The sequence below is a fragment of the Hyla sarda genome, chromosome 1 (assembly GCF_029499605.1).
Source record: "Hyla sarda isolate aHylSar1 chromosome 1, aHylSar1.hap1, whole genome shotgun sequence".
Lineage (NCBI taxonomy): Eukaryota > Metazoa > Chordata > Amphibia > Anura > Hylidae > Hyla > Hyla sarda.
This window is the reverse complement of record NC_079189.1, coordinates 331,848,847-331,871,173: the sequence shown is the minus strand read 5'-3', so window position 1 is coordinate 331,871,173 and position 22,327 is coordinate 331,848,847.

The window sequence follows — 22,327 nt, the reverse complement described above, 5'->3', positions numbered from 1 at the left end:
CAGTGGGATTTTGGAGAGTGAGTTTTTCTGAAATGGTTTTTGGGGGGCATGTCACATTTAGGAAGCCCCTATGGTGCCAGAACAGCAAAAAAAAAAACACATGGCATACTATTTTGGAAACTACACCCCTCATGGCACATAAAAAGGGATCCAGTGAGCCTTAACGACTCACCAGTGTTTGATGACTTTTCGTTAAAGTTGGATGTGTAAATGATTTTTTTTTTCACTAAAATGCTAGTTTTCCCTCAAATTTAAAATTTTTACAAGGGATAATCGGACAAAATGCCCCCCAAAATTTGTAACCCCATCTCTTCTGAATATGGAAATACTCCATTTTAGGACATAAAATGTTTTGTGGGCGAACTACGATGCTCAGAAGAGAAGGAGCCACATTTGGCTTTTGAAAAGAAAATTTTGCTGAAATGGTTTTTGGGGGGTATGTCCCATTTAAGAAGCCACTATGGTGCCAGGACAGTAAAAAAAACAAAAACAAACCACATGACATACTATTTTGAAAACTACACCCCTCAAGGCACATAACAAGGGGTCCAGTGAGCCTTAACACCCCACAGGTGTTTGACGACTTTTCGTTAAAGTTGGATGTGTAAATGATTTTTTTTCCCACTAAAATACTGGTTTTCCCTCAAATTAAAAATTTTGACAAGGGATAATAGGACAAAATGCCCCCCAAAATTTGTAACCCCTTCTCTTCTGAGTATGGAAATACCCCATGTGTGGACGTCAAGTGCTCTGCTGGTGCACTACAATGCTCAGAAGAGAAGGAGCGCCATTGAGCTTTTTGGAAAAAAATTTGGAATGGAAGTCAGGGGCCATGTGTGTTTACAAAGTCCCCCGTGCTTCCAGAACAGTGGACCCCCCCACATGTGACCCTATTTTGGAAACTACACCCCTCACAGAATTTAATAAGGGGTGCAGTGAGTATTTACACCCCCTGGCGTTTGACAGATCTTTGGAACAGTGGGCTGTGCAAATGAAAAATTAAATTTTTCAATTTCACGGACCACTGTTCCAAAAATCTGTCAGACACCTGTGGGGTGTAAATGCTCACTGTACCCCTTATTACATTACGTGAGGGGTGAAGTTTCCAAAATGGGGTCACATGTGGGGGGGTTCCATTGTTCTGGCACTATGGGGGCTTTGTAAACACACATGGCCTTAAATTCCAGCTGTTTCAAAACTACAACTCCTAGCATGTACTGACAGACCGTGCATGCTGGGAGTTGTACTTTTGCAACAGCTGGATGCACACTGGTTGGAAAACCTTCAGTTAGGTTCTGTTACCTAACTCAGTATTTTCCAACCAGTGTGCCTCCAGCTGTTACAAAACTACAACTCCCAGCACGTACTGATCACCAAAGGGCATGCTGGTTGATGTAGTTATGCAACAGCTGGAGGTACGCAACTACAACCCCCAGCATGCCGAGACAGCTGTTTGGGCATGCTGGGATTTGCAGTTTTGCAACATCTGGAGGGCTACAGTTTTAGAGAACACTGCAAAGTGATATCCAAACTGTGACCCTCCAGATGTTGCAAAACTACAAATCCCAGCATGCCCAGACAGAAAACAGCTGTTTGGACATGCTAGGAGTTGTAGTTTTGCAAGATCTGAAGGGATACAGTTTAGAGACCACTTTATAGTGGTCTCAAACTGTAGCCCTCCAGCTGTTGCAAAACTACATATTCCAGCATGCCCAAACAGCTGTCTGGTCATGCTGGTAGTTGTAGTTTTGCAACATCTGGAGGGCTACAGTTAGAGACCACTGTATAGTGGTCTCAAACTGTACCCTCCAGATGTTGCCAAGCAACTCACCGGCTTCCATAGGATCCAGCCGCACGACATGCGGGCCGCCGATCTCTGTCGCCCGCAGCCTCCGGATCGGTAAGTGGATGTTCGGCGCCGGTCCTCTGTCGTTTCCTTGTCCTGCCGACCCACAATAACCCCCCACCCCAGATCTTCTATTGGTTGTCGCTTCTGACGACCAATAGCAGGGATAGGAGGGGTGGCACCGCTGCCACCTCACTCCTATCCCTTCAGGGGGATCGTAGGTGTCTTAGACAACCACAATCCCCCTTATATTCCAGGTCACCAGTAAATTTAAATCAACTGGTGCCAGAAAGTTAAACAGATTGGTAAATTACTTCTATTAAAAAATCTCAATCCTTAATCCAGTACTTATTAGCTGCTGGATACTACAGAGGAAATTCTTTTCTTTTTGGAACACAGAGCTCTCTGCTGACATCATGAGCACAGTGCTCTCTGCTGACACCTCTGTCCATTTTAAGAACTCTCCAGAGTAAGAGAAAATCCCCATAGCAAACACATGCTGCTCTGGACAGTTCCTAAAATGGACAGAGATTTTTCTGAAAATTCGTCAAATTGGCTGAATCGAATTTGGGTCACTACATTACATCTTAAGCTACACCCCTTTTACTAAAGCCACCTGAACTAAAGTACCTAAAACACAGATGGACAAATTTTTATGTAAATTGTGTCAGACTTCTAGTGTATTTTTAATAGTAAATGTTTGTATAATTATTGAAAAATGCATTAAAACCAACTGTCTACAAATCCTACTGTAATAATATGTAACTTGGTCAGTTAGAGAACCAATAAAAAGAACCAATACTTAACCCCTTGTTGACCCCTGATGTACATTTACGTCATAGGTCAGATGTGCACTCGGGAGTCAGGCTCGCGACATACCCAGCAGGTTAATGACCGAAATCACAAGCCACTCGGATGCTGGTCATTTAACTGGTCAATACCACTGTAATCAATAGAAATAGCAGCATTTAAAAGGTTTGTGCAGTGACCCATACTGTATTGTTACACAATTAGATATTCACTCAGGATTGTATGGGATAACTGATTATGCCTGCCACATCCAGACTAGGAATCACTGCAGACCTAGAACTTTCCCCAACCACTGTCCCAACCTACTTTGATAATCAACATAAATGGCAGCCCTCAACTGACAGTCCCTGTGCAGGACTAAGTGCAGGAGGTCAGAAGTGTCAGGCAGTCCGAATAAGTAACAAACGGGCAAAACAGTACAAAAACAGCAAAAAATTGTAAACTAGAGATAAGCCAAAGGATCAGAACCAGGAGAATGGCAATATACACAAATGAAACACAGTACAGAAGTCAGGGAAGCAGGTAAGGACACAATGGGCTTACAGGCACAGAACTAGGGACAAAACACAGGGATAAAACCAGGAAGACAGAGAGAACTTAAAGGGGTATTCTGGTTATAGACATACCCCTGATGTCTGATCGCGGGGGTCCCGCTGCTGGGACTCCTCCGCGATCTCTGTGCAGCACCCGGCTCCAGTTTTGGAAACGCTGGTTTCTCGAACTGGAGATGTGACGCCACACCATGCCCTCTCCATTCATATCTATGGGGACTGGAGCAGTACCTGGCACAGAATGTCAGGTGCTGCACGGGGATCGTGGGGGAGTCCCAGTGGCAGACCCCACGTTCAGACATCTTATTCCCTTTCCTTTGGATAGGGGATAAGATGTCTATGGCCGGAATACCCCTTTAAATGAATACTTTAGACATAATACATTAAGCAGTTAACAGTGTTACATAGTTACATAGTGCATCATATTCCCTATAATAGCCCTAAATACATTATTAGAATTTTTTTTTACAATTTATTGCATTATCTAGGATGTATGTGTGTAGAAAACTTGATTATATGATACTTGGTTGTAAAAGTGTCCTCCTATATAATTTATTCTCATATTTTCTTGTCTTGAATGATGTTAGATCTTCAGTCCCTGCTGTTGTACTTTTTTCAAGAACAAACAAATATAGATATTATGTAACATTATACTATCTATGGTATGTTACATAGCAGAGCTAAATGAAAAAAGAACACATTAAAAATACAAAATGGATGGATAAATAGTACAAATATGCTAAGAAACTCAACTGGGCTTTTAAACCTACTTGGGTCATTGTATTCACTTCACTATCAGATTTATTTTGGGCTAAGAGTTGCTTAAAGGAGTAGTGTGGCAGGATTTTTGAAGCTCCTATTGTGCCCGGGCTGCAAAAAGGAGAAAAACAAACATTAACTCACCTTCCGCCATTCCCCTTTTGCACCACTATAGGTCTTTGGTCCTCCGTTTCCAGTCTCCTTCCTACTTCCATGTGACCGGATCGTCATACTGCAGTCAGCGTATCGCCGGCCATAATGATGTTCCGCCTCTGCCGGTGATAGGCTGAGTACAGTGTCATGTAAGGAGCCCGGATCCCACCTACTCCCTGCTGCCCGGGCTCCTTTCATGACACTGCACTAAGTGTATCGCCAGCCATAACAATGTCCCGCCTCAGCCGGTGATAGGCTGAGTACAGTTTCATGTAAGGAGCCCGGATCCCACCTTCTCTCTGCTGCCCGGGCTCCTTACATGACACTGCACTCAGTGTATCGCCAGCCATAATGATGTTCCACCTCAGCCAGTGATAGGCTGAGTACAGTGTCATGTAAGGAGCCCTGATCCCACCTTCTCCCTGCTGCCCGGGCTATTTACATGACACTGCACTCAGTGTATCACCGGCCGAGGCGGAAAATCGATGTCGCCGGTCATATGCTGACCGCATCATGAAGATCCGGTCACATATCAGTATTGAGGAGACCGGGACCGGAGGACCAAAGACCGATAGTGGCACAATGGGAGGACAGCGTAAGGTGAGTTAATGTTTGTTTTTAAACTTTTTGCAGCCCTAGCACAATAGGAGCATAAAAAGTCCTGCCACACTACTATGGCCCCGCAATACCACATATATTTTATCTAATCTTCTGATTTGCAAGAATTTAGGGTTGCAGTTGTGTATCATTTTGAAATGGCGATGACAATGGCCCTTATTAACTAAGAGTGGAGTGTAGTTTTATTTGTGGGTTTTGAAGCCTGACAGATATTTTCCCACGGTATTTAATATTTCTCTATGTTTTGCACTTTTCCCTATGTTTTGCTTTTCTTTTACAACTGCTCTGAACTGTCAGGTTTTTCAGAGCTCATATCCACCACATTTTATATGGGAACATTAGTAAATATGTTGGGATTTTCAAAACTGTCGTGGTCAAGCCCCTTCTGTTGGGACCACCCCATTTCTCCATTGACCACACCCCCTTTTCAAGTTTTCCTTGTAAAATGGAGAGTTTTGTTTTTTTGGTCGCAAATTCTGGCGCACAAACTGTGCGACACAATTTGGACCAGTGTTGCAACATCGTGAGTGTTCTTGGCCACCAGAATAACTCTTAAATGTTCACTCTAAGTTCAGTCTCTAAGTTCAGTCTCTAAGTTCACATAATGTGAGACCTATTTCTATTTTTGGATAGTTACAAGTAGCATAATATAATACATTTGTTTTACTGCAAGATATACACTGGCAGATAAAGAACTGCTGCTTACCACAGTTCTAATGGTAGATTTTTTATGTGCTGAGGTTGCATGTAGGAGTAAGTTTGTTGTGGTCTCTTTATGGAAAAAATCTATAGAAATCAGCCCATTAGATCGTCTCAAGAGGTCAAGAAAATCGACTTTATAATTGTTGTAAATATACCTAAGGTTTACATTGACTTCATATTGACTTCATATTCTTAATGAAACATGATCCAGAGTGTTGTGAACCTCAGGGCTAAAGGGTCACCTTCCAACAAGGCAATGACCCTAAACACAAAATCAGGACAGCACAGAAGTGGGTTGGGGACAACTCTGTGAATGTCCTTGAATGGCCCAGTCAGAGCCCTGGCTTGAACCGGGTTGAACATATCTGGAAAGACCTGTAAATGGCTTCCACCAAAGGTCCCTTCCAACCTAACAGAGGGTCTGCAGAGACCTTAAGGTATCATACCCAAGAAGACTGAAGGCTATAATTGCTGCCAAAGTTGCTTCAACTAAGTACAGAGTAAAGAGTCTGAATAACTATGCCAATGCAATATTTCAGTTTTTCCTTTTCAGTAAATGAACAGAGATTTCCAACATTCTGTTTTCACTTTGTTATGACTGCAGAATGATGCTTGCAAACTTGATTTTTTTTAGCACAAGGATGCAACATAACAAAATGTAAAAAAAATGATCAAATACATACAGAGTTTCAGTTATATATTTATACTATTTTAAATGTTTTCCAGAAGTTTATTTTCCATGCTATTTCTATATTTTTAAACCCTCCCCTCAAATGACCCCAACCACCCCGATTGCAGGTCCCAGCAGTCAATTAACAAAGGTGACTCTGGCCACAGGTCATAAATTGCTAGGTTAAACAAGGATACAGCTGAAAAACAACTGTAGATCACGGAGAGATGTAGCAGAGGGCTGCAGTAGCGCAGTTTAAGAATAATTAGGGAGATTTATCAAAGCCTGTGTAGAGGAAGAGTGGTGCAGTTTTCTATAGCAACCAATCAGATCGCTTCTTTCTGTTTTAAAGAGGCCTGTGAAAAATGAAAGTAGAGATCTGATTGGTTGCTATGGGCAACTGCGTCACTCTTCCTCTGCACAGGTTTTGATAAATCTCCCACATATCTCCCACATATGAATATCTTTTCCTAGAAAAGCTAACAAGGTTATGCTTTCTAGCTTTTGTGACAGATATAAAATCCATGATATGTATATTGTAAATGTCCTGTATTAGATATTCTTTCATTACATTTGTTACAGCAAATAAAAGTAAGTAAAACACACTGGTACACAATTATAAACTGTCACCAGAAATATGTCTTCCCAGTATACCTGAGCAAAGCCTAGGTGTAATTTGAGAAATCAATATATATATAAAACTCAATGGCCCTCATTTACTATTGCAAACCCGACTTGTTTTGTCAGGTTGTGTGCCAGAAATTGAAAAAAACCTAACTCCATTTTACTAAGAAAACTAAGAAATGGGCGTGACCATCAGGCAAAAGGGGGCGTGGTCACTGAAAGGGGCATGTTCCCAACATATTTACTAAGGTTTCCGAAGTAAATGTGGTGGATTTCAGCTGAGGAAAACCCTACAGATCAGAACATGTGTAAAAAAAGGGAAATGTAGGGAAAAGTGGAGGGAAACCTTAGTAAATACCTTGGAAAAGAATTGTAGGGAATTAAAACCCACAAAGAAACCTACACAACACTCTTAGTAAATCAGGGCCCATGTGTGTGTATGTGTGTGTGTATGTTCCAGCATCACGTCCAAACGGCTAAAGATATTAACATGAAACTTATATGTCAACAATAAACATAGGTTAGGTAATTTAACCCTTACTCACCCCCATTTCATTGGTGTTTTTTTTTTGTTTAACGTCCCTTACAAGTCTATGGGAAATATATGTTACTGCATAACTTCCAAACGACTTCAGATATTTCGATAATACTTGATCACATGTTACTTATATGTCCACTTAAAATACAGGATAGTTAATTTAACCCTTAACTACCCGCATTTGTGAGGGTCAGGGTTTTTGTTTAAATTCCCATGCAAATCTATGGGAAATGTAAGATATGATAGTTAAATTAACCCTTGCCTACACCCTTATCTAAAAGATGGGTTTTTGTTTCAAGTCCCATGGAAGTATATGCGACTTCCAGTACCTTACTCCACAAGCTCCGCTCTGCATCTCCTGGTGAATGTGTCAGTCTGGCTTGCAAGCCACACCCCATCTCACAAAGACACACCCACTGTTTAATCCCCACACCTTTTATTCTCTATCCTTTTTGTGCATTAGTTTGGCTTGCAAATAACGCCCAGTCCCACAAAGCCACGTCCCCATCTATTTTCAGCTTACAATATCTTCATCACAAATTAGTCCCACCTGAGGACAGGATATGAGGACGGGATATGAGGACAGGATATGAGGACGGGATATGAGGTCGGGATATCAGGTCGGGGTATTGGAATGTTATATGAGGACAGGGTATGAGGTCGGGATATGAGGACGGGATATGAGATCGGGATAGGAAGATGGGATATGGGGACGGGATATGAAGACGGGATAGGAGGTCGGGATATGGGGACGCAATATGGGGACAGGATATGGGGACGTGATATGGTGTCGGGCTATGAGGATGGGATATGAGGTCAGGATGTGAGGACGGGATATGAGGTCGGACATGAAGACGGGATATGAGGTTGAAATAGGTGGTCGGGGTAGGAGATCAAGATAGGAGGTTGAGATATGAGGTCAGGATATGAGGTCAGGATATGAGGTCGAGATATGGGGACGGGATATGAGGTTGACATATGAGGACGGGATATGTGGACGATATATGGGGATGGGATATGGGGCAAGGCTATGAGGACGGATATGAGGACGGGATATGAGGACGTGATATGAGGACTGGATATGAGGTCGGGGTATGAGGACGGGATATGAGGTTGGGATATGAGGACGGGATAGGAGGTCGGGATAGGAGGACAGGATAGGAGGTCGAGATAGGAGGATGGGATAGGAGGACAGGATATGAGGACAGGATATGAGGTTCGGGTATGAGGATGGGATATGAGGACGGGATATGAGGTCTAGATAGGAGGACAGGACAGGAGGTCGGGATATGAGGAAGGAATATGAGGTTGAGATAGGAGGTCAGGATAGGACGTCGGGATATGAGGTTGAGATAGGAGGTCAGGATATGAGGTCAAGATATGAGGACGGGATAGGAGGTCGGGATATGAGGATGGGATATGAAGTTGAGATATGGGGACAGGATAAGACAACAATTTATGAGGATGGAATATAAAAGCAAAAGCTTCCTCCTTTGTTGATTTTCCTCCCCAACAAGGATTAGGAAGGAAAAACCGGGCAAAACCGGGCACTCAGCTAGTACCACTTTAACTTCTTAAGGACAAGGGTGTACCTGTGTGCCCTGAGTCTGCTCCCTTTCTATAACGCGGGTCGGGCCTGACGTAATAGTGCGCGGCACTGATTGCGCTGCCGTTTGCTATTAAACTTTTAGACGCGGTGTTCAAAGTTGATCGTCGTGTCTAAAAAAAAGTATACTGCCGCCGGCTACCTCAGTGGGCTGTTCGGGACCGCTGCTGCGAAATCGCGATGTCCCAAATATCTGAAGGACACAAGGAGGGTGCCTACCTTCCTCCTGCATGTCCGATCGCCGAATGACTGCTCAGTGACTGTGATCCAGGCATGAGCAGTCAAGCGGCAGAATCATTGATCAATGTTATCCTATGGGATAACAATGATCAATGTAAAATATCAGTGTGTGCAGTGTTATAGCCCCCTATCAGGGCTATAACATTGCAAAAAAAAGTGAAAAAAAAAGTTAAGAAAGATAATTTAACCCCTTCCCTAATAAAAGTTTAAATCACCCCCCTTTTCCCATAAAAAAAAAAATTCAATAAACATATGTGGTATTGCCAGGTGCAGAAATGTCCCTTATAAAAATGTATCGTTAATTAAACCGCACGTTCAATGGCATATGCGCAAAAAAATCAAGTACAAAATAGCGTATTTATGGTCACTTTTTATTTAATGAAAAAGTTAAAAAAGCCATAAAAAAGTCTGATCAATATAAACTAAAAACGTCAGATCACGGCACAAAAAATGAGCCCTCATACCACCCCGTACGAGGAAAAATACGTTATAGGGGTCAGAAGATGACAATTTTAAACATACTGTATTCATTTTCGTGCATGTAGTTATGATTTTTTCCAGAAGTAAGACAAAATCAAACCTATATAAGTAGGGTATAATTTTAATTGTATGGATCAACAGAATAAAGAGAAGGTGTCATTTTTACCATAAAAAGGAACTGCATAGAAACGGAAGCCCCCAAAAGTCACAAAAAGGCGTTTTTTCTTCAATTTTGTTGCACAATAATTTTTTTCCCATTTCCATTTGATTGGGTAAAATGATTGATGTCATTGCAAAGTAGAATTGGTGGTGCAAAAAATAATCCATCATATGGATTTTAAGGTGCAAAATTTTAAGAATTATGATTTTTTAAATGTAAGGAAGAAAAAAACTAAAAAAAAAAAACCCCGGGTCCTTAAGGGGTTAAAAGATCCAGTCCATTCGAGAACACTTTTTTCTCTATACAGAGGCTCTGATGTTAACAGTGCATATGTTGCTGTATATTGTATGGAAGACACAATAGAAACATATTGCTAACATCTCTAAACAATAAAATGCTTTTGGAATATTGACCAAGTGGCCAGTGTAAACAAATTCCTAATATATAGTGACTATACAGTACCTTGAGGAGTATTGCTGTTTGTTGTATTGCCAAAATGCTGTATGCGGTACATACATCACTAAAGGCTACAAAACCTGTTTACCTGTTGGGGAAGAGCGTACAGGTACTTAAGGACCAAGGGCGTAACTGTATGCCCTGGTCCCGTTACCAGGGTTTGAAGCGCGCTCACAAGCTGAGCACGCTTCAAACCTGGTGGGTCCCGACTGCTATCAGGACCCACGGTTAATGCTGGGCACCACTGATCGTGCTGACGCTCGGCATTAACCTTTAGATGCCGCTAGGGCTGTAAGAGAAAATCGATTCACTCGATTATCGCGATTTTTCATTTGACTATACAGTATCAATTCAAAATATTTTTGCATCGATCTTTTTAGGGATGTGGAATTTGTATCTCCCAATGCCCGGGACATGGAGTTCCGAGCACTGGGCAGGGGAATTTTTCCAGCTCATGCAAGGCGATCCACTATAGAGGTAGCCGGATGGCTTACCTTTGCTTCCCTGCTCACTGTGGCTCTGTCATTGATAGAGCCTGACTGGACTAGGCTCTATCAATGGATCACAGAGCACACAGATTAATGGAATTCAACAGAACTCTATTCATCTGTATGAGGAATCTAATGATTCCTCCTAAAATTCTAATAAAGTGTAAAAAATTAAAATGTTTTAATAAAAGTTTAAAAGGCACACATGAACCCCTTCCATATTAAAAGTTCAAATCACCCCCTATTCCTATATAAAAACATGTAAACATAACAAAAATAAACATATTTTGTATCACTGCGTGCGTAAAAATCGTCTTTGAGACAGAATCGGGATATATCGCGAGATATCGCATAGTCATACGTGTATCGTGATACGTATCGTATCACCAGATTCTTGCCAATTCACACCCCTAGATATCGCGATCAAAGTTGATTGCAGTGTCTAAAACAAAAGTGTCCCGGTAGCTCAGCGGAGCTGATTGGGACCATTGCGATGAAACCTCGATGTCCCGATCAGCTGAGAGGATGGCGGGAGGGCCCTTACCTGCCTCTTGCCTTCTGATTGGTCTTCTGCTGCTCCCAGCCTGCATAGCAGGCTAGAGCAGCAGAGCACCAGTAACACTGATAAATGCTATGCTATGGCATAGCATTGAACAGTATATGCAATCACAAGCCTGCATGTTATGGGGGTTAAAAAAAAAATAAAGTGTTAAAAGAAGGTTTATGCCAAGGATAAATATGTCCCTTGGTACTCAAAGGGTTAACACTTCTTTAACCCCTTAAGGACGCAGGACATAAATGTACGTCCTGGTGCGGTGGTACTTAACGCACCAGGACGTACATTTACGTCCTGTGCATAACCGCGGGCATCGGAGCGATGCCCGTGTCATGCGCGGCTGATCCCGACTGCTGATCGCAGCCAGGGACCCGCCGGCAACGGCCGACGCCCGTGATCTCGCGGGCGTCCGCCATTAACCCCTCAGGTGTCGGGATCAATACAGATCCCGGCATCTGCGGCAGTGCGCGATTTAAATGAACGATCGGATCGCCCGCAGCGCTGCTGCGGGGATCCGATCATTCAGAACGCCGCACGGAGATCCCCTCACCTTCCTCCTTCCGTCTCCCGGCGTCTTCTGCTCTGGTCTGAGCTCGAGCAGACAAGAACAGAAGATAGCCGATAACACTGATCTGTTCTATGTCCTATACATAGAACAGATCAGTATTAGCAATCATGGTATTGCTATGAATAGCCCCTATGGGGACTATTCAAGTGTAAAAAAAATGTAAAAAAATGTAAAAGTAAAAGTTAAAAAAAAGGGAAAAATCCCCTCCCCCAATAAAAAAGTAAAACGTCCGTTTTTTCCTATTTTACCCCCAAAAAGCGTAATAAATAAATTTTATAGACATATTTGGTATCGCCGCGTGTGTAAATATCCGAACTATTAAAATAAAATGTTAATGATCCCGTACGGTGAACGGCGTGAACGTAAAAAAAAAAGTCCGAAATTGCTACTTTTTTATAAATTTTATTAAAAAAAAATTATAAAAAATTTATTAAAAGTTTTTTATATGAAAATGTGGTATCAAAAAAAAGTACAGATCATGGCACAAAAACTGAGCCCTCATACCGCCGCTTATACGGAAAAATAAAAAAGTTAGAGGTCATCAAAATAAAGGGATTATAAACGTACTAATTTGGTTAAAAAGTTTGTGATTTTTTTTAAGCACAACAATAATTTAAAAGTAGGTAATAATGGGTATCATTTTAATCGTATTGACCCTCAGAATAAAGAACACACTTTTTTTTTACCGTAAATTGTACGGCGTGAAAACGAAACCTTCCAAAATTAGCAAAATTGCGTTTTTCCCCACAAAAATAGTGTTTTTTGGTTGCGCCATACATTTTATGATATAATGAGTTATGTAATTACAAAGGACAACTGGTCGCGCAAAAAACAAGCCCTCAAACTAGTCTGTGGATGAAAATATAAAAGAGTTATGATTTTTAGAAGGCGAGGAGGAAAAAATGAAAACGTAAAAATTAAATTGTCTGAGTCCTTAAGGCCAAAATGGGCTGAGTCCTTAAGGGGTTAATAAAAGTTTGAATCCCACCCTTTTTCCATTTTGGTCAATGGTACATGTAAAAAAAATACCAAAGTCCAAAATTGTGCATTTTTGGTCACTTCATATACCATAACATTTTTTATAAAAGCGATCAAAAAGTCCCATCAAAACAAAAATTATACCAATAAAGACTATAGATTATGACACAAAAAATAAGCCCTCATATAGCCTGGTATGTGGAAACTTTAAAAAGTTATAGGAGTGAGAATATGACAATTTTAAACATACTAATTTTGGTGCATGTAGTTATAATTTTTTTAAAGTAGTACAATAAAATAAAACCTACATAAATTGGGTATCCCTGTAACCATATGGACCTACAGAATAAAGATAAGGTGTCATTTTTACCAAAAAGGGCACTGTGTAGAAACAAAAGCCCCCAAAAATTACAAAATAGCATTTTTTTTAATACCACCCCACAAATAAGTTTTTTTTTGTTGTTTCACCACAGATTATGTTCTAAAATATGTGATGTCATTTAAAAGTACAATTGGTGATACAAAAAACAAGCCCTTATATGGGTCTGTAGGTGCAAAATTTAAAGCGTTTTGATTTTTAGAAGGGAAAAGGAAAAAACAAAAGTGCAAAAAGGAAAATTGGCCTGGTCATTAAGGTCAAAATGGGCTTGGTCCCCAAGGGGTTAAAGGGGTACTCCACTTGGAATTTTTTTTATTGCCAATTGGTAAAAGAAAGTTAAACAGATTTATAAATTACTTCTGTTTAAAAATTTTAATCCTTCCAGTACTTATCTACTGCTGTATGCTCCAGAGAAAATTGTATAGGTTTTTTCTGTCTGACCACAGTGCTCTCTGCTAAAACCTCTGTACATGTGAGTAACTGTTACAAAGAGTCACGAGCTGACCATATCAGTGTGGAGAAGGTGCTGTAAAACATAATCTTTAATATATTTGCTAAAAAGGTATATAAAAAAGTGTGTTGTGATGTACTTTATCAATTGATAATTATGTGACATGAGCTATCACAGATATTCAAGTCTCGTCCATGTCCATATAATGGAAACAATATAGACATATACTGCTAATATAAAGTACATAAGTTTATTCCTGTACACTTACACTATACCCATAAATTCCAATGTGTGTGCACTATACCCATGAATTCAAATGTGTGTGTTTGTACACAAACATTCTGCATCACATCTCCCAACGCTTTTCTGTCACCAAATCATTGTGATGTCATCAGGGATTTATAGTGGTAGAAAGTGAACCTTAAATCATGACATGTACGGCCCTGCAACCTAGTAAGGCAAGTCTGCAAAATTATAAGGCAACAATATAGAACATAAGGGTAGGGTATAAACGTGCAAAAGATAGTTCAAATAATATTAAGGATCATGCTTCCATCCAAGGGTCAGTTAGGGTACCTGCAAATAAAGCAAACAAACAAACAAACAAACACTTTGTTACAATTTGCCCTGTGGATAATGTTTGAGTATATCAGAGGATGCGTAGCTCCACTTACTCAGCCCCTCTCCTTGGAATACCTAGAAAAGAAGGATAGAGTTGCTAAGTACCCACACTGCTAGATGTCGACCTACAAGGCAAACAAGTTCCCCCACGGCGGATACTCACAATCATGCTGATCCAAAAGAAAGAACGCCGTCAGTGCGCGCCTGCAGTGGCAGAGAGGTCAGTATGATAACACCAGGGGGGGGGGGGGAGCCCGCATCTGGCATCATATCCTCCCCGAGTCAGAGCATCATAGCCAGACATGCCCACCACAGCTCCACTTGGTTGCGCATCACCCGCTCGCTCTGTTCATTCAGAGCTCGCGTGGCGTGCTTAGATTCATTAACCCTTCACGGGACGGATAGTGTCATTCATAAAGTCGTTCTACATTACATCACTCAGACTGTGCTTGGAAGTACATGGGATAATTCATTAATTTGTAACGGGGAACTAATGGGCCTATAATGCCATTCAATAGTTATCTTCGAATAGGAGATACGTTTTTAACGTGAGACTTGTCCTTTTATAAAAACAGATTTGACAAAAAAGAATTGCAATTTATAAAATGCCTTCAAGTTCTGCACCATGACTTCGGAGTTGGAATGGAACAATGAAGCTTTGGAGACTGCTTTCTATGAAGAACTCTTTGGCCACATCCAAATGAATTAACAGCTCATAATCTTCCCTCTGCCTTTGACTCCCTAATCTCTCTAGCCACCAACATGTATCTCCAATTCATGGAAGATCTTAAGAAAGGAAATATGCATGCCAGGCTCCTCACTTGACCCTGACCCTTTTAATCCTCTCACATCTGTACCGGAGGAGCCTGTGCAACTGAATTGCATTCCTTTGTCTCAGGAAGAAAGAAATCGTTTTTTGACCTATAGGCTATGTCCCTACTATGGAAAAAGGGGGATATTTATCAAAGGATTTAGACAGTTTTTTCCTGTCTAAATTTGTCGCACATTGGAAAATGCATTGGTGCAGAATTTATCAAAAGCGACTTTTCAGCGACAAGTCGCATAGGCTGAAAGTACGCCGAAATATCAGACCATGTTGGAGCAGGTTTAAATATAGACTAAAGCATAGATCACAAAGTCTGTGCACAGAATTTATCAAGAGCCGTGCGCCATTTGATAAATTAGGCGCACAATAGGCCTGCCAAACTCTCTGTAGTTAGGTCTAAATTGATGCGGGACATAGACAGCTTTGATAAATATCCCCCAAAAAGGTTATTTGTGTGACATTTGTCCTATTCATCCTGCAAAGCCTTAGGTGAAGGATGGAGCTACTTTGGGCATGACCCTTCCCTTTCCTGTTAATTCTTGTTGGCATGACTTTTAAATCACTCCATAAATCTTGCCTTGCTTCTCCATAACTTGCTTCTTCATCACTCCATAAATCTTGCCTTGCTTCTCCATAACTTGCTTCTCCATCACTCCATAAATCTTGCCATTTAAGCCGGCAAAAGTTGCATTATAAATGCAGTGAGCGTTGTGCCCCATGACTTCTGAAAAATATAGGAAAATTGGGGCCTTAATAAATGACCCCTTAAATTTAATTCCCTCTATGATCCCATGCTGAGCCTTCGTTCACTCTCTACTCAGCACCCCAGTCTTACTTTAAGGGTGAATGTGACCGCTGCAGCCAATCAGCGGGCTCAGCATTCACCCTCTGTACTCCTAGCATCATTGATGGGAGCCATGATGCCATGTATATGGACCAAGCACACTGACTGGCTGCGACAGCCATGTGTTGTTCATTACTAAATTAAGACTGGAGGACAAACAGGGGCCCAACGTGGGATCAGAGAGGTAAGTAATATGTCATTTGTGTTTTGGGAACTTTTACATTTAGTTTTAAACATGGATAACAAATTTCTTGTCTGGCTGGGCTTTATTAACAATATAAAGTCTAATGTTTTTTCCTATAAATTAAAAGGAGACAGCTATCACGCCCCCTTCCATAAGCTTGCATTGAGGAGGTGGAGCTTGACATCACACGGGGGCGGGGTCATGACTTCACAATGCTCCGGCCCACGTGATTGCCAGTAATCAGACCCGGAGCGAACATTCTCCGGGAACTGATTGTATGTAACAGGGTGCTGCGTGCAAGATCACGGGGGTCCCCTGCGGCAGGACCCCCGCGATCAAGCATCTTCTCCCCTATCCTTTGGATAGGGGATAAGATGTCTTAGCGCCAGGGTATCCCTTTAAATATATCACAACCGTGGTGAACAGTACACAGCTTTACACAATTTGCCTAGAGCTGTGTACTGTGCTGTGTACCTAGATTCCCTGAGCCAGATGCTCTGTGCCTAATCTAAGCAATCCATGTTCCCAGACAAAGTGTGGAGTCCTTCCTATTTTCCATAACCAGTACTGAGAGCCCTGCGTCAGAATCTGGCTCCTCTTCATATTTTTGATACCATATGGCATTAAGCTTAAAGTGGCACTCCAGTGGAAAACTTTTTTCAACTGGTGCAAGAAAGTTAAACAGATTTGTAAATGACTTCTATTAAAAATCTTTATCCTTCCAGTACTTATTTGCTGCTGAATACTACAGAGGAAATTATTTTCTTTTTGGAACACAGAGCTCTCTGCTGACATCACGAGCACAGAGCTCTCTGCTGACATCTCTGTCCGTTTTGACAACTGTCCAGAGTAGGAGAAAATCCCCATAGCAAACATATGCTGCTCGGGACAGTTCCTAAAATGGAGAGAGATGTCAGCAGAGAGCACTGTGCTCGTGATGTCAGCAGAGAGCACTGTGTTTCAAAAATAAAATAATTTCCTCTGTAGTATTCAGCAGCTAATAAGTAGTGGAAGGATTAAGAATTTTTTAGTAAAAGTAATTTACAAATCTGTTTAACTTTCTGCACCAGTTGATTAAAAAAAAAAAAAGTTTTCCGCCGGAGTACCCCTTTAACCCCTTAACCCCTTAAGGACGCAGGACGTAAATGTACGTCCTGGTGAGGTGGTACTTAACGCACCAGGACGTACATTTACGTCCTAAGCATAACCGCGGGCATCGGAGCGATGCCCGTGTCATGCGCGGCTGATCCCGGCTGCTGATCGCAGCCAGGGACCCGCCGGCAATGGCCGACGCCCGCGATCTCGCGGGCGTCCGCCATTAACCCCTCAGGTGCCGGGATCAATACAGATCCCGGCATCTGCGGCAGTTCGCGATTAAAATGATCGGATCGCCCGCAGCGCTGCTGCGGGGATCCGATCATTCATAACGCCGCACGGAGGTCCCCTCTCCTTCCTCCGTGCGGCTCCCGGCGTCTCCTGCTCTGGTCTGTGATCGAGCAGACCAGAGCAGGAGATGACCGATAATACTGATCTGTTCTATGTCCTATACATAGAACAGATCAGTATTAGCAATCATGGTATTGCTATGAATAGTCCCCTATGGGGACTATTCAAGTGTAAAAAAAAATGTAAAAAAATGTAAAAGTAAAAGTAAAAAAAAGTGAAAAATCCCCTCCCCCAATAAAAAAGTAAAACGTCCGTTTTTTCCTATTTTACCCCCAAAAAGCGTAAAAAACATTTTTTATAGACATATTTGGTACCGCCGCGTGCGTAAATGTCCGAACTATTAAAATAAAATGTTAATGATCCCGTACGGTGAACGGCGTGAACGAAAAAAAATTTTAAAAGTCCAAAATTCCTACTTTTTAAATACATTTTATTAAAAAAAAATTATAAAAAATTTATTAAAAGTTTTTTATATGCAAATGTGGTATCAAAAAAAATGTACAGATCATGGCGCAAAAAATGAGCCCCCATACCGCCGCTTATACGGAAAAATAAAAAAGTTAGAGGTCATCAAAATAAAGGGATTATAAACGTACTAATTTGGTTAAAAAGTTTGTGTTTTTTTTTAAGCGCAACAATAAAATAAAAGTATATAATAATGGGTATCATTTTAATCGTATTGACCCTCAGAATAAAGAACACATGTCATTTTTACCAGAAATTGTACGGCGTGAAAACAAAACCTTCCAAAATTAGCAAAATTGCGTTTTTCATTTTAATTTCCCCACAAAAATAGTGTTTTTTGGTTGCGCCATACATTTTATGATATAATGAGTGATGTCATTACAAAGGACAACTGGTCGCGCAAAAAACAAGCCCTCATACTAGTCTGTGGATGAAAATATAAAAGAGTTATGATTTTTAGAAGGCGAGGAGGAAAAAATGAAAACGTAAAAATTAAATTGTCTGAGTCCTTAAGGCCAAAATGGGCTGAGTCCTTAAGGGGTTAAGGACCCAGACATTTTACACCTTAGGACCCGGCCATTTTTTGCACCTCTGACCACTGTCACTTTAAACATTAATAACTCTGGAATGCTTTTAGTTATCATTCTGATTCCGAGATTGTTTTTTCGTGACATATTCTACTTTAACAAAGTGGTAACATTTTTTGGTAACTTGCATCCTTTCTTGGTGAAAAATCCCAAAATTTGATGAAAAATTTGAACATTTAGCATTTTTCTAACTTTGAAGCTCTCTGCTTGTAAGGAAAATGGATATTCCAAATAATTTTTTTTATTCACATATACAATATGTCTACTTTATGTTTGCATCATAAAATTGACGTGTTTTTACTTTTGGAAGACACCAGAGGGCTTCAAAGTTCAGCAGCAATTTTCCAATTTTTCACAAAATTTCCAAAATCACAATTTTTCAGGGACCAGTTCAGGTTTGAAGTGGATTTGAAGGGTCTTCATCTTAGAAATACCCCACAAATGACCCCATTATAAAAACTGCAAACCCCAAAGTATTCAAAATGACATTCAGTCAGCATTTTAACCCTTTAGGTGTTTCACAGGAATAGCAGCAAAGTGAAGGAGAAAATTCACAATCTTCATTTTTAACACTCGCATGTTCTTGTAGACCCAATTTTTGAATTTTTACAAGGGGTAAAAGGAGAAAATGTATACTTCTATTTGTAGCCCAATTTCTCTCGAGTAAGCACATACCTCATATGTCTATGTAAATTGTTCGGCGGGCGCAGTAGAGGGCTCAGAAGGGAAGGAGCGACAAGGGGATTTTGGAGAGTACGTTTTTCTGAAATGGTTTTTGGGGGGCATGTTGCATTTAGGAAGACCCTATGGTGCCAGAACAGGAAAAAAAACACATGGCATACCATTTTGGAAACTAGACCCCTTGAGGAACGTAACAAGGAATAAAGTGAGCCTTAATACCCCACAGGTGTTTCATGACTTTTGCATATGTAAAAAAATTTTTTAAAAAATTTCAATAAAATATGTGTTTCACCCCAAATTTCACATTTTTGCAAGGGTTAATAGCATAAAATACCCCCCAAAATTTGTAACCCCATCTCTTCTGAGTATGGAGGTACCCCATAAGTTGACCTGAAGCGCACTACGGGCGAACTACAATGCTCAGAAGAGAAGGAGTCATATTTGGCTTTTTGAGAGCAAATTTTGCTCGGGGGGCATGTCGCATTTAGGAAGCCCCTATGGTGCCAGAACAGCAAAATAACCCCCACATGGCATACCATTTTGGAAACTAGACCCCTTGAGGAATGTAACAAGGGGTACAGTGAGCATTTACCCCCCACTGGTGTCTGTCAGATCTTTGGAACAGTGGGCTGTACAACATTTTTTATTTGCACAGCCCACTGTTCCAAAGATCTGTCAGACACCAGTGGGGGGTAAATTCTCACTGCACTCCTCATTACATTCCATGAGGGGTGTAGTTTCCGAAATGGGGTCACATGTGGGGTTTTCTTTTTTTTGCGTTTGTCAAAACCGCTGTAAGAATCAGCCACCCCTGTGCAAATCACCTCAAATGTACATGGTGCACTCTCCCTTCTGGGCCTTGTTGTGCGCCCCCAGAGCACTTTGCGCCCACATATGGGGTATCTCCGTAGTCGGGAGAAATTGCGTTACAAATTTTGGGGGGCTTTTTTCCCTTTTACCTCTTGTCAAAATGAAAAGTATAGGGCAACACCAGCATGTTAGTGTAAACAATTTATTTTTTTACACTAACATGCTGGTGTAGACCCCAACTTCACCTTTTCATAAGGGGTGAAAGGAGAAAAAGCCCCCCAAAATTTGTAAGGCAATTTCTCCCGAGTACGGCGATACCCCATAGGTGACCCTATTCTGTTGCTTTGAAATACGACAGGGCTCCAAAGTGAGAGCGCCATGTGCATTTGAGGCCTGAATTAGGGATTTGCATAGGGGTGGACATAGGGCTATTCTACGCCAGTGATTCCCAAACAGGGTGCCTCCAGCTGTTGCAAAACTCCCAGCATGCTTGGACAGTCAACGGCTGTTCGGCAATACTGGGAGTTGTTGTTTTGCAACTGCTGGAGGCTCCATTTTGATAACAGTGGCGTACCAGCGGTTTTTCATTTTTATTGAGGAGGGGAGGGGGGGCTGTGTAGGGGTATGTGTATATGTAGTGTTTTTTACTTTTTATTTTATTTTGTGTTAGTGTAGTGTTTTTAGTTTTTACAGTCACACGGGCAGGGGATTACAGCGAGTTTCCCGCTGCGAGTTTGAGCTGCCTCGCAAAATTTGCTGCGTCGCAAACTTGCAGTACATTCACAGGGGGGGGGGGGGGCTCCAGCTGTTGCAAAACTACAATTTCCAGCATGCACAGTCTATCAGTGCATGCTGGTAGTTATAGTTTTGCAACAGCTGAAGGCACACGGGTTGGGAAACACTGAGTTAGGAAACAGACAATGTTTCCCAACCAGTGTGCCTCCAGTTGTTGCAAAACCACTACTCCCAAACACTCAGGCATGCTGGAAATAGTAGTTCGGCAACATCTTTAGAGCCAGATGTTGCCGAACTACAACTCCCAGCATGCTTGGAGTTGTAGTTTGCAACATCTGGAGGACTACAGTTTGCAGACCACTAATACAGTGGTTCCCAATCTTTGCCCTTCCAGATGTTGCAAAACTACAACTCCCGGTATGCCAAAACTGTCCAGGCATGCTGGGAGTTGTAGTTCTGCAACATCTGAAGGGCCAGATGTTACAGAACTACAACTCCCAGCATGCCTGGACAGTAAGGGCATGCTGAGGATGTGTAGTTTTGCAACATCTGGAAGGGCACAGTGGTCTCCAAACTGTGGACCTCCAGATGTTGCAAAACTGCAACTCCCAGCATGCCCAGATGCCAAGGGCTGTCTGTGCATGCTGGGAGTTGTAGTATACAGGGTCCCAATACAGCAATGCATGTCGCTTTCCGGCGACGTGCATTGCTGTAAAGGGCCCGACCGCGGCTGAAGATCCACTCACCTGTCGCCGCCGCCGCCATCTTCATCGCCGGGATCCGGGTCTTTAGGGACGAGGTAAGTACCGGCGCCGGGCCCCAGCACTCCCCCGTCCCCCGCCGCGTCCTCCGGTCTTCCCCCCATTCTCTCCGGAATTCCAGGGGCCGGGCAGGACGGGAGGAAGTAACCGCCACCCCCCCTGCGATTGGTCGGTTAACTAACCAACGGATCGCAGGAGATCGGAGGAGGTGACAGGCTTGCCACCTCGCTCCTAGCCTCCAGCATGGTCCTGGCTGTCTGTGACAGCCGGGATCATGCAAATTCACCGGGCGGTCGGGTCCCAGAGACCCGATCAGCCCGGTATCGCCGCAGATCGCAAGGGCGATTTCCCTTGCGATTTGCGGCGATCGCCGACATGGAGGGCCTACATGGCCCCCTCGGCGTTTGCCCTGGATCCCTGCTGAAGGATTTCAGCAGGGATCCGCTTCCGATCTCCGCCGGGTGAGCGGCGGAGACCAGGAAAAGACCATGACGTATGCATACGTCATGGGTCCTTAAGACCCAGGGTGTGATGACATATCCATACGTCATGGGTCCTTAAGGGGTTAAGCTTAATGCCATAGGGTATAAAAAATATGAAGAGGAGCCAGATTCTGGCGCAGGGCTCTCAGTACTGGTTATGGAAAATAGGAAGGACTCCATCCTTTTTGTTTCATATATAAACAATTAAATGGGTACTCTTCTGGAAAAATTTTTATTTTTTAAATCAACTGG